This window comes from Pelodiscus sinensis, chromosome 4 (genome assembly GCF_049634645.1).
Source record: "Pelodiscus sinensis isolate JC-2024 chromosome 4, ASM4963464v1, whole genome shotgun sequence".
In the NCBI taxonomy this organism is placed as follows: domain Eukaryota; kingdom Metazoa; phylum Chordata; order Testudines; family Trionychidae; genus Pelodiscus; species Pelodiscus sinensis.
In genome coordinates, this window is record NC_134714.1 from 6,959,925 (window position 1) to 6,972,312 (window position 12,388).

The 12,388-nt window shown below is 50.3% G+C and overlaps 1 protein-coding gene across 3 annotated transcripts in view; it reads left to right on the forward strand.

Annotated features, from left to right (window-relative positions):
• Window positions 1-12,388, forward strand: part of FRMD6 (FERM domain containing 6) — a 204,091-nt gene that overhangs the window by 36,833 nt on the left and 154,870 nt on the right. For 2 of the 3 annotated variants that reach the window (XM_075926189.1, XM_075926190.1), the window contains one exon: window positions 2,317-2,461. The gene's annotated coding sequence lies outside the window, so the exon portion shown is untranslated. Of the gene's footprint in view, window positions 1-2,316; window positions 2,462-11,820; window positions 12,264-12,388 lie in introns of those variants that run through there. The other variant, XM_075926188.1, reaches the window with a different exon arrangement.

The following is a 12,388-nucleotide window of genomic DNA, read 5'->3' on the forward strand; positions in this document are numbered from 1 at the left end:
CTGTGTGTCCAACATGGTGCATAATTAAAGTGGCACAACAACACATAAGAATAGAAGGGGCACAGGATATTTAACACATACAGGAAATGCAGTCGTTTCTACATAACGTGCATATAAATTCCCCATATATGCAAAAGTTTTTAGTTTCAGTGTTGTACTTTAACCCCTGTGCTCAATACAGTGTGGTATGGGCGGTCTCTAGAGACACATAGGAAAAATGATCATTACAGAACATTTAATATTTAACAGCCTGTCGACGCTGGCCAAGCCGTTAGAGGATGGGTAGGGGAGATCTCATTCACGGTGCAGGCTTCCAGTTTTATTTACAGACAGATCCATATACTCTTAAATAATAGAAAAGAAGATTGGACGGGCACTTACATTCAAATGTTCCTCTGTCTATCGATCTGACTGATCCGCGAGGGTGTGATTTCACTGCTGCTTCTTCCGTCTGCGGTAGCTGCTGGCAATTCTGCTGCTGCTGACCTCTGAATTCTGCTGCTGCTGATCCTTGGGGTTTCTTGCTCTTCCAGGTAGACCCGCCTCCCCTAATTGTCTCATCACTCTTGCTCTTCCCAGAACCCCAAACCCAACTCGCTATCAGCCTTATTTATTGGCATGTATTTATTGACAAGGTCAACTTCTCTCAGCCAATCAGCTTTGATCTTTCCCCTGAAGCCATCCCAATTTTTAGATGCCAAAGCTCCTCCCGCATCGCTTCATACTTATTTTTAGATTCAGAGCCCCTCCCCTTGAGTTGCAACAACTTTCTAAATTATTTTCAAATATTGGAATCTTTCTGGAATTTTCCACTGTCTAAATTTAAACTAGGTCATTTCCGTCTCTGCCACTGTGGTCTGCCATGTTGGACTTTTCCTATATTTAAACTGTCATTCATTGCTATTTCAACTAGTTACTGATTCATGCAAATCAAAGTTTCCCGATACTGTCACCACCTTAATTATGTCAATTGGGAAAAGTGAATTTTATGCTGTTTTTAAGCCCCCTCTGAAATTGAGGTTTTTCTGCAAGTCTCTATTTAGGTGCTGCAAGGTAGCTCTGGACATTCAAAGGAAATCTCTTGTTAGTGTCAGTAAGATAAGTGATGCTGGTTTAATCAGGAATCTCTCTAACTTATGGCTATTGCAGGGGGTTAAGGGAACCATGCTAAAGATGTGTTGATTAATACCACACTGTAGTCTGAAATTTGGTGACAAAAATCAGGTCTGAGGAGGTAAATAAAACATTTTTTGAGACACTCTTGGTAGCTTTAAGAACTCAGATGTTCCCATGGTTAGGATGCTAGTTGGAGACCTTCATTTAGGTCCCTGCTCGGCCACAGACTATGGAAACGACCTTGGTCAAGTCACATCATCTTTCGTTGCCTTAGCACCCTGTCTATAAAGCAGGGTAAATAGCTCTTCCTCGCTTACAGACACATTGCAGGAATAAGTATAGATTGTGATACGCCCTGTTACCATAGGGGCCATAACTATACCATGGGTATTTTCAGACGTGCACAGTGAAATCTGAATTGTTGTCATTGGCCTCCAAAACCACCCAGGTCTGGTTTTCTAGAGCAAAGCAGCAGCTTCGTTAGCAACAGGGGACTGGATTCGATCACCGCCTAGGACACAGCCTTTCAGTTACCTTTATGTGCCATCCCCTATCTGTGACATGGTTGATCATTTGATTCAGTGGTCGGTAATGGGTTCCTTTGAGTTATGGACTTGATTTAAGTTCCTGCATTCTGTAAAGGTGATTTCTCACTGGCTTGATTTCTGCTCACCTTTAATTAAGCTCTCTCCAGCCTAACAAGCTGGCTTTTCCTTCTCGTTTCCCCTGCTCAGTTTGATTTCCCAAGCTGGTGTCTCTCTCGCAACACCAGTCTAATGTGGTAGAGTTGACAGAAAGCGTGTCTGATTTCTGGTCACAGGAGGGGTTAAACATAATAGGCTAAGGCATAAAAAGACTCATGAAAATATATGAGTGAAAGAACAGTTTCCTTTTCATCTTGGACGAATGGCAGCTGCATTTCAAAGCAGTTCCACTAGCAAAGCAGAGTCTGAACAGTGTCGATGAATAAGAGATCACAGACAATGCCGTGTTGTCCGCATGACGCCGATTGTTCTTGCGCTTTGAAAGCATCTCCCTAGTAGATTATTAAAGCATCGTAATGTGCCTTCCCCTGCCATTTCCTTGTACGCCATGGGGACCCGAGCTCGGCCTGCGCGGAGAGTAATAGCAGCACAAACAGCCACTTGCGAAAGCTGTAATTGCACTGGGAAATGACCAAAGCTTTTTGTTTGCTTTTAGATAAATAATACACATGTAGGGCATAGCCTGGTCTTGGTGTTACTGCACAGCCCAGAAGCTGGATTTCCTGGATTGTCTCCTGGATTGAGTGCTGACTGACGTGACTACGGGCAAATGCATGCCGCCGCTGAGATACCCACACCAGGTAAAACCCCTGTGCAGGTGCAGTTGCAACCCACACACCTAGGCTATGTCTACTCTCGCGGCTTCGTGCGCGGGTAATATGCAAATGAGGCTAAGCGTGGAATATCGCCGAGCCTCATTTGCATACCTAATGAGCCACCATTTTTTTCAGAAGAGGCTCTTGCGCAAGGAGCATCTACACTGCCCCTTCTTGCACAAGAAAAACCCTCTTGCGCAATGCCGTTCTTCCTGAAAAGTAATAGGTGTAACGGCATTGCACAAAATAGTGGCTCATTAGGTATGCAAATGAGGCTCGGCGATATTCCATGCTTAGCTTCTTTTGCATATTACTCGCACAAGAAGCCGCGAGTGTAGACATAGCCCTAGAGGGAGTGGCTCACAGTCCCATGGAATGGCACTTCGACCACTTACAGAGAGAGAGAAGAGCCAGGGAGCTCAGGAACCAACTGGCTTTATAGCTCAAGCTGTAGAGGTGCCTACATTAAGCTCCAAAGGTCCCATGTTCAGTTCCACCTGCTGGTGGTTCTACAGTAGACCAGTATAAACTGGGCCTTCTGCTGCTTTGCCCAGTGCGAAACCAGAGCAAGTCCTAGTTTACTCTGGCACAATTCATCTGTACTAGGGCTTTGCTCTCGGCAGCTGCAACCATCTCCTTGTTTCCCAGTGCACAGGGGTGTCCAGTGCGTATAGGCTGACTAGGATGTCACCTAAGGTGCTGTGTTACACGGGGTGCCCAATGATGACATCACGCCATTGAGGGCTGTGGAGGCGGGGGCACCGATTGTGCATTCCACCTGGGGCGCCAGCGGCCAGCAGCCCGCCTTGGGCCACCCCTGCCGGTGTACCATCTGCAAAATGAGAGCAGTGACCTTGACTCACAAGGGGATTGTGAATGATTGTTTGCAAAGCGCTATAGGATCCCGGCATAGAATATTAGTGAGACTAGGAAAGCGGAAAAGTATTCATACACGTATGGGAGTGTCTGAAGTGCCGGTTTTGTTCAACATATTTATTAATGACCTGGATGAGGGGATGGATGGCACCCTCAGCAAGTTTGCGGATGACACTAAGCTAGGGGAGAGGTACTAAGCTAGGGGGAGAGGTAGATACGCTGGAGGGCAGGGATAGGGTCCAGAGTTACCTGGACAGATTAGAGGATTGGGCCAAAAGAAATCGGATGAGATTCAACAAGGACAAGTGCAGAGTCCTGCACTTGGGACGGAAGAATCCCAGGCAGTGTTACAGGTCCCAGCCAGCGGCTGGGAGTAAGGTAAGCCCCGGCGGGGTAGCAGCCAAGGAAGTAGCCAGACGCAGTTGTGAAAGCGGCGCGCAGCCCAGCCGTGTGTGTTTAACGCACTGACGAGCGCTAAAAGGACCATACACGCCGCCATTCCTTAGGCTCACTTCAGTGAAGAAGCAAATGAGCACTGCCTAGTTTGCAGCCGGGAATTCACATTACCAGGTGAAATATTGACGCCTCGTCTGGGCCTCTGGGACTCTGACGGTGTTGTCAAAAAAGGGTCCTTTGCAGTGAGAGAGAATCCTGTTGCCATGGTAACGATAGCATGGCCGACGGCCACTATTTCGCTCTGCTCCCGAACATGCTCGAACAGCGCTTGTATCCCCGACCTCAGAGCTGCCATAACACCCGTACTGAGAGCCTCCTGACGCCGCCGCCGCGCCCCATGCGAATAGCACTAGCACTTGCCAGCCATAGATCTCGAAATGCTCGACAAGGGAGGTCAATCATCACCCCCAGGGGAAAACTGAGCCATGGGGAGGGGCAGCAACTTAGTAAAGGTCACCCAGCAGGCCCCTGGTAGCACCAGGAATAGAACCCTGGTCCTCAGCGCCCTAGTCTAGTGCTAGATCCACTATCTTTGTCCTCCTCAAGTGGCTGGTCCACAAAGCGATTTCAACGTCTTATTAATGTACTTACTCCTTTGGTGCAGGTGATACAGGCTTGTGCTTTTGGTGCCACAGGCTGTAATAGAGTGGGTTTCTGGGGGCACCGCCGAGAGGGTCAAATCAGGGTGAATTGCTTAAAGACAGGGCAACTTGCAGCCCAAGATTGGGAGCCCTCCACTGTAAGGCACCAAACCAGTCACAAAAAGCACTTCTGTTTGCCACAGTGGCCAGCCAGAAGTCACCCAAGCAATCCCATTAGACACCCCAATTTCCCTGTAGCACAACCAGCACCACCCCGCACACAGATAAGTTATGAAAAACCAATCTCACCTACTCCGAACCGTTTCTTCTGATCCCTAAGGGCCAGTGACATTCCTAGGTTAATTTTTACCTCAGAGCTTACCCAAAAGAACATGCTGGGCCAATCCTTATCATCTAAAATCCTAAATTCTATTAATAAATGAGAAGAAAAGAATGAGAATAAAATTGTTAAAGGAACCACATTATATACACCAATAACAAAGTTCCTGGTGCAGGCTGATAGCAGAGAAGTAACAAACTGCTATCTTAAAAGTCTTGGGAGTACATCCCGTGTTAGGATAGGTCTCTTTCCCCAATATCCTAGCCTCGGAAAGGTGGAAATTGGTTCTTCCTTTGGGGATCATTTCCCTTAGGCCAGGTCTACACTAGACCCAGCAGCTCGGCTTATGGTACACAACTCCAGCCATGTAGAATACACAGCTGGAGTTAGTTTCCCTTATGTCGAGCTTGGCGGCATTCCCCCAGCAGGAGGCTGACAGGAGCAAATGCTCCCATCAACTTCCCTTACTCCTGGCAAGAGGCAGGAGCATCAGCCGTCGGTGGGAGCACACTCTGAGATCAATTTAGCAAGTCTTAACTAGACTTGCTAAATCAAACTCCGGAAGATCGATCATGGCCTAAGTCACCAAAGATTCATCCACAGGACTTTACAGGAACTACTGTCCACTTGTTTTTCTGGAGACTGGTGCTTTCAGTGGGAGACACAAAACATGCAGCCCTGAGGCTCTAGCTTGCAGTCTTGTGGCTGGTGGCTTCACCTCTGTCCCATCTGGCAATTGGACTTAGCTTCAGCTCTCTTCCCTGAGGAGACACCACAGCCTCCGGCTTCCCATCTGAGGGGGTCTCCATGAAGGGGGATCCAATGGGAATTTAGGATGACGAGACAGAGGCTTCTCCCCATGTTGAGCCGCAAGGCCCTGGCTTCTATGCCTGCAAAGCCCCGCATAACTCCAAGAGCGATATTGCTGCTTGAGAGTTGCTCAGTGATCAGCACGTGTGTTCATCCCAAGGTCCTTGGCTGATTGTACTTATCCTATGAGACCATTAGCGCCTGCAGGGGGCAATTCGGAGGGAGTGAATTTTCTGGCCTTGGATTGCTAACTTGGTCTGTTGCATGCACGGAACACGCCTGAGTAATGCAGGGCGCAGCTGTTGTAAAGCACTCCTGAAAGTCTCTGGCAAAGGACGGTAGCTATCCTGCTGTGGGGTTCTTTACGCAAGGCACTGATCCTTCAGCTACGACAGCCAGGGAGGAAATTTATCCCCAGGAGCAATCCCATTGATTCAGAGGAGACGAGTGAGGTGTGGATGAGATCTTTTGCAGGCTCAGGAGCCCTGGGGTTTAATTTGACCCCAAGCCTGGATCCTGTAAGCAGCAGGGCAGTGAAAAGAAATCATGTTCCCCAAAACTGCAAAAGGCAAAATATTTAGCAATTCTATCTCTGAATTTTCCGCTTCGTCAGATGCAAGGGGTCTTTGCCCACAAAAACTCATGCTCATGCTAGATCTGTTAGTTCAGCATTTCTCAAAGAGTGGTCCGCAACCCAGTATTGGTCCTTCGGAAAAAAATACCAGTCCTTAGAAAAAGTATCGTGCATGAGCCTATTAATTTGTGTAATGGGGTAGCAGCACCCCACACTGCGGTGTCTCTGCCAGGTGTGCTCCTGGGCGGCGGGACTAGATCCGGTGGGCAGTAGGACCCAGGGAGACAGCTGGGTGCCAGTGCACTGATGCAGAACACCCGGCGCCGGATCCAGCACCAACCAATAAAGCAGACGGGATTAGGGCCGGGGAGGGCGGAACAACCCACTGGGCACTGTGCGCATCGACACAGAATGCCCAGCGCTGGATGCAGCCGGGGGAGCTGGTGCTGGCCGATAAAGCGGCCGGGATTGGGGCCGGAGAAGGAGCGGAACAACCCGCCAGACAGGGAGGGCCAGCAACACAATTTATTTGCATATTTATCATTTGCATAATGAGTATGCAAATATGCAAATACATGTTACCGGTCCTCCAAAAACTTGTGAATGGGTTTACTGGCCCCAAGTATCAAAAAGACTGGGAACCATTGTGTTAATCTATAAGGTGCCACAGGACTTCTCATTGTGTATTCAGATCCAGACTAACACGGCTACCCCTCTGATACTTGCCACCAGGCATGAGAAGGTCTTTGGTCTTTTAAAGTGAAAATTGCTGGTCTTATTTCTGCCAGAAGAAAACGCTGATTCCACTGGCGAAACTGGCTGGTGCAAGGGAGGATTAGCCCAAATCTCTTGTAGATATGGCTGGGACCATGGCTTTGCAGGGAGCTCTGTTCCGGCGCCATCAGGCAATACCCAGATGGAGACTTGTTTAAGTTACGAGAGCTCTGTGTGGGTGCTGTCGTGAATAGGACCTGGGGAGCAGCCACCCAGGAGAGATTCAGGGGCCACTCAGCTGATTAGCAGGCACCCACAGCTGGCAGCATGTGTGTCTAGTGGTGGTGCACATTCACACATGCCTCAGTGCACACAACAAAATTTATTCTGCACGCAGATGGACAAAATTAGAGGGAATATTGCTGGGGAGTATCCCTTTAAATACTCTGGATGCCCTCTACTGATGCTTACTGCATTCCCTGTGTTAGTGGCACTCCATCAGAGCCCTGGGCCCTTTCAATCGCCGCCGGAGTGCTGAGTGGTGCGCTCCGGGAGGCTCTGACGGCCGGCAGGGCAGGGACAGCGTGGCACCGTCTGGAGGGTGCTGAGAGCTGGCCACTTGGCTGCCCTTCATGTTATGTTTGTTGGGTCACGAGCAAAAGCGGCAATGTGCGTAGGGCACCTCGCCCCGGAGCTCTCTGCAGGATCAGACGCTAACTTGGGAAAATCGCCCTTTGATGGCGGGGAGAATGAGTAACTCTCCCCCTGCTTGGGGCGATTTGCCAGTTTTGCCAGCTGGAGGGGGTGTCTCACTGAGGGCTGGTCGTTCGACCTTTGCCCTGGGTCTGAAATGCAGCCCGAGCCTATGAGCAGCGCAGGGTGGCTGTGAGGGGTCTGGACAGCCCCAGCCCTGCCCTCCCCAATTCCCACCCCTCCCTGGGATGGCCATCCCACATGCAAGTCAGTCTTGCCCCGCCAGATGTGGGGATGTACTAATCTTACTATAAACGGCGTGCCTCAGTGTCTGCCTGCCCTGTCTCGAGAGAGAGAGGCCATACGGGTGTGTAGACAACACTTGCACTGCTATTGGCCCATCCGTGACCTGAGTCAGGCCCTTACCCCGAGGCAGCAAGAAGTCAGTAGTGCAGCTCTTGGGTTCAGGGCAGCACAGCCTAGTGGCCAGAGTCAGTAGTGTAGCTCTTCGGTTCAGGGCAGCACAGCCTAGTGGCCAGTCAGCAGTGTAGCCCTTGGGTTCAGGGCAGCACAGCCTAGTGGCCAGAGTCAGCAGTGTAGCCCTTGGGTTCAGGGCAGCACAGCCTAGTGGCCAGAGTCAGCAGTGTAGCCCTTGGGTGCAGGGCAGCACAGCCTAGTGGCCAGAGTCAACAGTGTAGCCCTTGGTTCAGGGCAGCACAGCCTAGTGGCCAGAGTCAGCAGTGTAGCCCTTGGGTGCAGGGCAGCACTGCCTAGTGGCCAGAGTCAGTAGTGCAGCTCTTGGATTCAGGGCAGCACAGCCTAGTGGCCATAATCTAAGCGGTTGGGGCAGCAGCCTCAGTAGGGGGTTGATCTATGTGGTTTTCGGGTCTTCAGGCTCTGCAGCACGAGTCTCTCTCGGAGGCTCCACCAGCTCTGGAGGCTCAGTGCTGTCTCCTGGCTCTCCGGCTCCTGTCGTATGGGTCTCTGGCTGGGTTACCGCTGGTGCACCCTTAGCAGGTCCTTCCTCCCCAGCACCCAGCCAAGACTGAGCTGAGCTGCTCCCTTTTATACTCCCCCAGCCCTTGGAGCATGCCCAGTCTGGCCGGCAGGGCGGGACTTCCTCCACCCACAGGGTTTTAACCCATTCTAGCCCAGTGCAGGGAATGCACACCCTGTTACATAAGAACACCCCTATGCACTACGGTGCTCTGCTCTCCGGTGGCCCCTACCGTGCTTCCCAGGCTGAAGAGGCAGGAGTGGAAAGGTGGCAGCTATTCTGTCTCAGGAGCACACTAGAATCCCAGGGCTGGAAGAGACCTCAGGAGTCAAGTCCAACCCCCTGCCCAAAGCAGGACCAATCCCCCAGAGCTTTGTCAAGCCAAGATTTAAACACCTCTAGGGGTGAAGATTCCACCCCCTCCCTAGGGGACCCATCCCAGTGCTTCCCCACCCTCCTAGGGAAATAGTTTTTCCTAATATCCAACCTAAGCCTCCCCCACTGAAACTTGAGACCATTGCTCCTTGTTCTGCCATCTTCCACCACTGAGAACAGCCTCTCTCCATCCTCTTTGGAACCTCCCTTCAGGCAGTTGAAGGCTGCTTTCAAATCCCCCCTCACCCTTCTCTTCTGCAGACTAAAGAAATCCAACTCCCTCAGTCTCTTCTCATAGGCCATGCGCTCCAGCCCCCTAATCATTTTGGTTGCCCTCCGCTGGACCCTCTCCGATGTGTCCACATCCTTTCTATAGTGGGGGCCCCAGAACTGGACACAATATTCCAGATGTGGCCTCACCAGAGCCAAATAAAGGGGAATAATGACATCTCTGGATCTGCTGGCAATGCTCCTCCTAATGCACCCTAATATGCCATTAGCCCTCTTGACGACAAGGGTGCCCTGTTGACTCATATCCAGCTTCTCATCCACTGTAATCCCCAGGTCCTGTTCTGCAGCACAATGCGGGAGGAGCTCCGGCAGTGGAGGAAATAAGAACTCCCCTAGCTGGAGAGCCAGGGGGCTAGGCAGGGAGACCACACGGATCCCATAGGGAACTGCCAAAGACGTGTTTCAAACCCAAAACGGTTTGACCACTGAGAACAACGACCTGCCGGAGGTAGCGCAGCTGCAGGGCAGGCTCCCAAACCTGCTTGTATCACAGCTCAAGTGCCACGGGTTTGTGGTGGGCAGCCTACGGCCCTAGGGCCACTGGGGTGCTGTGTGTGGCCCATGAGACTTTTTCTGTACTGTGGCCCATGTGCAGGGTTGCCCGATTCCACTGGTTTCTGTCCACGTGGGTTTTTCCCCCCAATGGTATTACTACAGTGACAGGCAGACAAAGCAAGAGCACGTGAAGGGAGGGGCATGCGGATTGCACACACAGCCAATCACCGTGTTGTTCAGTCGGCTCACCCCGCAAATTTGAGGTGCCTAAGTGCCGCTAGCAAACTATCCCAGGCAACCGCCTTGGTTACAACAATCTTGCAGCCCACTGTAATGGAGGAGGGGCTTAGGTTGTCCACCGCTGCGCCATACCTTTGTGGGCGAACTGAAAGAGTTTGGGGCAGGGCTACTCATCTCGTTCAGTGTTTGTACAGCACCTAACACAACCGGGGTGCAGGCTGGGACCCCAGGCTATGGCTACACTGCAGGCTTCTTGCACAAGAAGCTTGTAGCGGAAGAGATCTTCGGCCAAAACGTCTTGCACAAGAGCGCGTCCACACTGCAAAAGCACATCGGAAAAGCGATGTGCTGTTGCGAGAGAGAGCAGCCAGACTGCATGGCCGCTCTCTCGAAAGGAAACTCTGATGGCTATTTACAGAATGGCCACCAGGGAACCTGGGATTTTTTCGATTGCATCTTTTTGCGCAAAAAATCCCTGTTCTCCATCCACACACACCTTTTTGCTCAAGAGCTCTTGCACAAAAAGGAGTTATTCCTTGTAGAAGGAGGAATACCTACACTGCAAAAACCCCTCTGTTCTTTCGTTTTACTTGTGCAAAAACGTGCTTGAGGTGTGAACGTTCTGCAAGTTTTTGCACAAAAACTCTGTAGTGTAAACCAGTGTTTCTCAACCTTTTTTTTACAAAGTACCTCCTTCCCCCCCCCCCCAAAAAAAATTTAAGTACCCCCAGTACCTACAGTTTTCAGACACAGGTTTTTTTCTGCTATTGCAACACATTTGTTTAAACAACTTTATCGTAGCTGGGTGGGCAATGAAATTTTTGGGTGTAAAAAGTACAAAAATAATCAAGCGCTGTAAAACTTACAACAAAAATTCAGTTTTCTCCAAGATTCAGTTGTGTTGACGTGCCCCCCAGACTTCTCTCAAGGGTACTCGTACCACTAGTTGAGAAACACTGGTGTAGACCTAGCCCCAGGTACTACAATAATAATACGTCTCATTTTACTCATGGCTGGGGTTTGAACCCTTGGCACAAACACAGCCCTTAAATACATTTGAGCCAAAGGATCAGCCATCCAAGCTCTCTACCCACTGCGGTCAATAGGCTGTCTTATGCTGATTTCAACAGGCTGCCAGCTGGGCACTGAGCTGGGTGGTGTAGCAGAGTCAGATGTTCTGTGGCTGCATCACACACCCTGGCAGCCAAGTTTCATTTGTCGTGCTGGCCAGTGTGAATTGCCTCTGCTTTGGCCTAGCCAGCCTGGGAAAGATTGCCCTTAGCCAAGATCTTAACTTCTGGGACCACTGATCCCTTCCTAAACAGCCTCCCGGGCCTCCTTGCCTTCGTTCTTATCTTTACATCAAATGAAATAACCTGACATCCCCAATCCCGGTTCGCCGGGCCAGCATGGAGTCGTTTTTCAAAGGCATCTCCTCCTACACTGTAAGGTGCCGGGAGAAATCCACCCTTCAGAGCATGTCAGCAACTTCCATTCAGAGACTCTGTATTTTGATCGTTTAATGTGGTGGCAATTAGTGGCCACGTGCGTTCTTAGCAGGACTGCTTTGCTGCTTGATCTCGGAAACAGTGATGTTAAATACTCGGTCGCTTGGTATTCGACAGAAAGGAAATGTGATTTCACCTCTGTCGTCATTTTCCTCTGCGGTGTTGACTGCACCTATTAAGCAGACCACATTCCTTCTCCAATGCTTCTTTCCTCTTGGGGGAAGCAAGTGCCAGCTTGACAGGGATGTATCTTTTGATTGGCTTGGAAGAAGCTAAGTTATTAACCAACAGGAGGCCTTGGTGGGCGAGTTCACACCACGCTGCTCCTTCCGAGATCGGTTTTAATTTTTGTTTCCTTTCCATAAATACCAGTTGGCTAACCAGCAAAATAAGCCCAGCACGGGTGCCCTTTGGAGTTGGCTCGGTTCTCTGGCAGGTTTTCCAGGCAGGGCTTGATTCTTGTAAGCAGGTAAGAACATGCCGGGAGAAGTTGGAAGCTAGTCAAAAAAAAGGGGCAGGTCGGCTTCTAGCAAAACACAATCATTCCCAGTGACTAATACAGTCGCTGAGGCTTCACCAGAAGAAGACATGGAAATGAACGTTTTCCTCCTCTCCGAGATCAAGGCACTTTGAGGACTGTTGTCCCTGCCACCCTGCCTCTGTGCTGGCCTGGCCTTTCTGAAGGATGAGATTCCAGACCCAGCGCACAAGGAATCTGTCCTGAGTGATTTAGCCTTGGCAAAGACACCTGGGTTTTCTCCTGTCGGTTTTAAGTTACCTTGGAGTTTCCCACGGATCAGATGCAAGAACTCAACTCATAAATGTCTCCAGCAGCAGGTAGGAAAACGATTTGAAGAATTTCTTTGGAAGGGATATAAAAGCCAGCAAACAAACCTGCAGGCTCTCCAAAGCATCCGCGGGGCTAACCTGTTTAAATGTGGTGTTTTATATAGTTCCATGCG